The 4,761-nt window shown below is 43.6% G+C and overlaps 1 long non-coding RNA gene across 2 annotated transcripts; it reads right to left on the bottom strand.

Moving 5' to 3' along the window:
- Positions 1–449: 449 nt before the first annotated feature.
- LOC102201512 (uncharacterized) lies at positions 450–4,207 on the bottom strand. Of its 2 annotated transcripts, XR_001290340.1 has the most exons (3): positions 4,005–4,207; positions 982–1,122; positions 450–848 (listed from the first exon to the last, which is right to left on the bottom strand). It is a non-coding gene; the product is annotated as an uncharacterized LOC102201512 (long non-coding RNA). The 2 variants fall into 2 exon arrangements; XR_311671.2 differs by having other exon boundaries at positions 450–1,122; positions 4,005–4,205.
- Between the last annotated feature and the right edge of the window lie 554 nt (positions 4,208–4,761).

The following is a 4,761-nucleotide window of genomic DNA, read 5'->3' as shown; positions in this document are numbered from 1 at the left end:
CCTTCAAAGTAAAACAGGAAGTAACCAAATAACCCTAACAAAACAAGACAAAGTCGCCATCATATGTCTCCAGGTTTGTTTCCACCATTCAGTAAAACTATGTAAAAAGTATTTTTGAAAGAGTTTGAGAAAGAAAAGTTTGCTGTTTGGTGTGTCAGAGCTGATCAGGAGGTCGGGTGGATGGAGACCATATAAAGCACCTGACTCACACACCACAGACGCTGGTTTGGATCCAGAGTCCTTTGTGCGGTTGGTTGGTTTAGGCAACAAAAGTACTTTTGTTTGGCTGCATATCACAAGGCCACAGATGCCGTCATTGGTGCGTCCAAGCTCCCGTCCTCCTCTTCCCCATCATTCCTGTATGTCCCAGCAGATTTTAAACTAAACCCTTGAACAAAAGGCCAGTTTGGCTAAGGTTTGTTGGGACCAGTAATGACTGCGGGGCTAAAGTTCACACTGTGCGTTTAAATATGGTGTGAAATAACAGTGAGTGCGATTCCTCTGAATCTGGGTTCAACCTCCGTCAGCAGAGTCAAAGAGTAATAAAGATCCATTTGAGAAATTGCTCATAACATAATAAAATGCCTTTTGATATGCATGCTTTATTTCACTCTTAAAATGTAATTTAACACAGAGTGTTTTTCTTAGGGGAGCTCTTGTACGGCGGCACATCTTGTCCTATCAGACTAATCCCAGCTTAGAGCTGCTTCCCACTGACAGTCCATTTTGATCACATAATGATCGTCTCTCCCCTCGTCCTAAGTGCTGAAAGGAGAAGATATGGCTCCCTGCTGTAACATCAGTTCTTCAACGCTTCCATGCTGTGCTGAATAAAAGCGGTTGTGGTCCTGAAAATGGAAACCAGCCAGATTTGGGGTTGTGTTAGTTAATGCGAGGGCCACTGAGGTTTGACTGCATGTCGCATGAGGCTCAGTCAGGTTTATCGGGACTATTTTAATCAAAGAAAATGTCCATATACACCGTGATGTTTCCACATGTGGCTGCAAAGACTCCACACAGAACAGAGAAGGCATCAGACACTAAATAAGTCAGCATGAAGTCGAGGAGCCGGACGTCAGGCAGCTAAAGCAGGTCAGATAGTCTCAACCTCACCACCTCCACCTGCAAACAGTACAAATACGTTCACAGCTTTGGGTCTTTAGAGTGATGCTTCATACAAAGATTAACTCATTAAAATAACTCCTTTATGTTTCTTTCATACAAAATAATGCTCCCTGTGGAAGCCACCTGTTGGCTTTGGTACTCTGGAGCCAATCAAAATGTGGGACCCTCTGTGGGAGAGCTACACCTGATGTGGTTGTGAGAGCGAGATGGTTCGCTCACTAACAACTATGCAGTGTTGCTGTTGTGAAGGGGCTTATTTTCTTACACCAAACCATGATCCTAACAAAGTTTCTAGTGCCTCACTCGAGAGAGTGAAAGAAAGTAAAAGACGGTGAAAATGAAACAAAACAGCAGTAGGAGGAAAAAGAGCACAACACAAAGGTGCAGACAGGATACAAACCACAGTCCCCCGCCTGATAAGGCTGCTTGTGCCACCAGTACACAGCCAGCCTGCTAATGCACACTCTGCACATCTTTAAAGCAGGGCTCTTATCTCTGGTGGAAAGTAGTGCTGCAGCCTCAGGAATGCAAATGAGTTGCATGAGATTTGTTTGTGAAGTATAAATGTTTACTGGGTTAGGGCATGGATGGGAAATTCTGAGCCATTAGCTGATGCTGCATGGCATGAAAATCAGCTGTTATTAGCTCCTGTGCTAGCACTGTGGGCTAATCCTGACTGTGGCCAGCCCGTCGTTCCCAGTCACTTCCACTTTGTAATGATACCCCTAACATTTGTCTGTAGAATATTTAGTAGTGAGGAAGCTTCAGGTCCGGACTTGTTGCACAGGTGACATCCTGCCACAGTATCATGCTGGAAATCAGTGAGCTCAATTTTGTCACAAACTCCTAGGTGCTTGATTTTATACACCTGTAGCCACAGGTGTGATTGGACCACCTCAATTCAGTGATTTGGATGAGTGAGTGAATAGTGCATTAGCCCAGAGTGACATAACATATTTGGTTTGATGAGTAGTGCCGTCTGTGCAGAGCAGGAGTCAGGACGTGGGAAGTCCGCTTGCTTGCCTTAGCTGTTATTAAATGGACTTTAGAGGGAGGTCAGCTAAAGACTGGCAACTGGAAAGTACTGAGGGGGAGTTCATGTGTGAAGATCAGCTAAAGACGTGAATTCAGTCATCTGAAGCCACCTGATAGAGGTATAGTTGTTTTTTCACCCCAGCTACAGAGACCAAGGCTACATGGTCACAGACAGAAATGGGTTTGATGGATGGATATATATATGATAGCTATCTATAATAACATACAGCCTTTTAATCATTCAAACAGTGTTTTCACTCATAAGCAGGTTTCAAACTTTTCCCTTTTTGGTGAGACGAGCACAGAGAGACTGAAGCGAAACAGATCAGAAACTAACTCGGAGCTCGCTTTCTTTCATAACAGAGTCTATATTAGTGAGCTGTGGGAATACGCTCGCTGGCCTCTGGTTAGTTTGCATGTTTTGCTGAATCACAAGAGCAAATGTACTGCTAAGGCTGTGCATGCCTTATATGTAGCTGTGCAATGAGGGTACAGGAGTGCTCTTACTGAGAAGTTGCATTTTAATCATCTTGCTGCCACACTCAGAGCAGAGGGTTGTCAGTGCACACCTGACCCAGTTATGGTTTATGTGCAGTCTCTCAAATTATATCTGCTTTGCAGTATTAACTGCCCCTTCCCCCTTTTTTGTTTTTAGCTCATTATTTTGCATTTTGATTGTTTTTGTGCGAGTAACCACCACAACCCTTCCGGCTCTGATCTTTGATTAAAGAATAATGAGTCTCAGCGTTCCTTGTTTGTTCCTCCTGGCTGCTGGAGAGGAGATATCATTATTCAGAGTAGTTTGTCATCAAATCAAGTCACTAAAATGAAAGAGCGACAGCAGCTCTGACACCAAGCAAGCCTTAGCGTGAAAAACCTGATGGATGGAAATGAAATTGCACAGTGCAACACACCGCTGTGAACGCCATTACTGCAAAGCCTCCAGCGTGAATTAAACTGACTTAGTTTGACACAATTAAAAAATTCATGTGCAACTGATTCCTGCACCTAAAGAGAAAAATATTCATGAATGTTTAACTGTAGGAGCATCACCGTCTCCAGAGATCCATCGTACCAAAAACATGTTTATTCTCTTTTCCCTCTGTCAGCCGATCTCTTTAAGGGTCACAACACCATCTGTCTCCATCTCCCCCGTCCCTAACATCCTCCTCTGTCACACCAACCCTCCGCACATCCTATTTCACCACATCTGTGAGTCTTCTCCTTTATAACAACAATAAAAATTAGAAGAAACCACAAGGAAACTGCCACATGTTGCACTCTGAATGGCAGGCTCGGACCCAAACGCAGGACTCGGAGACACAACGCTTAACTAAAGGTGGCAGTTTTATTGCTGGAAAAAAACAACTAAAAATAAAATGCATGAATACTAAAGAAACAAACCAAACATGAACTAGAACTAAGAAACTCGCACTGCTACACCATTGAACGACACACAGCAGCGTGGAGGACCCAACAGACAGGGGAAGACTGAGGACTTAAATTCACAGGCAGGAGAGGATGGGACACAGGTGGGGACACAGGTGGGACTAATCAGACAAAACAAGACAAAAGGGAAGCAAAACTGAACACACTGACATACACGAGACTGTCAAAGTAAAACATGACCTATGCGCAGTGACACAGACTTGACCCTGAGATATGAGACATGGAACACAGAGAAGACAGTGTCTGAAACTAGAAGCTAAAAACAACAAATATAAATGAACAGAAAACTATCAAGAAAACTAAAACCATGAATAACGATAATTATGGAACATAAATTAAACAGTCACAGACCCAGGCCAAACTTAAAGCTGAAGCAAAATGATTATTGTCCTTACATTCACTGAATTTGCAGACACACTTCATTCTCTGGAACGAAGAGGCGTTCCTGCCATAGCAATGTCTCCAGGCCTCGAGGGCCGGTGTCCTGCAGGTCTTAGATGTGTCCTTCTTCTTCTTCCTTGTGTTTAACGGCGGTTGGCAACCAACGTAAAGGAGCATTACCGCCTCCTACTGTTCCGGAGTATGGGTCAGACTGAGTTTACAATGTGTATACAAAAAACAAAACAAAACAAAAAACCCTAGATGTGTCCTTGATCCATCACAGCTGATTTAAACGGCTAAACGACCTCCTCAACATGTCCTGAAGTTCTCCAGAGGCCTGTAATGAACTCATCATCTGATTCAGGGTGAGATCTAAAACCTGCAGGACACCGGCCCTCGAGTTCCCCACCCCTGGTTTACAGTTAATGCAGTAAATAAAATTAAATAAATAAAGACAGCACAGTGAAAACTGTTTTCCATGGTTATGATCCACCTAGCAGAAGTGTTCATGTGCACTCAAGGGTGATGGTCACATTCTTCTGCTGATGCAATCCATGGTCACACGAGGGCTGAGGCCTCATCAGGGACCATGGAGTCTGTGGGATTTTCTCTGTGGGTCATTTATTTTGAGTTTTATATTTCCTGTTTCTGTATATTTCCAGGTTTCATAGCAGGACGTGTTCTCGGTTTGTTGTGTATCGCAGCGTCCTTTGTGCGTCCACGTCAGCTTTAGTTTCTGTCTCTGTCTTTTTTGTCCATTTGTGTCACATT

This window comes from Pundamilia nyererei, unplaced genomic scaffold (assembly GCF_000239375.1).
Source record: "Pundamilia nyererei isolate P.nyererei 1_Seehausen unplaced genomic scaffold, PunNye1.0 scaffold00038, whole genome shotgun sequence".
In the NCBI taxonomy this organism is placed as follows: Eukaryota; Metazoa; Chordata; class Actinopteri; order Cichliformes; family Cichlidae; genus Pundamilia; species Pundamilia nyererei.
This window is presented reverse-complemented; position numbering and strand designations above follow the sequence as displayed.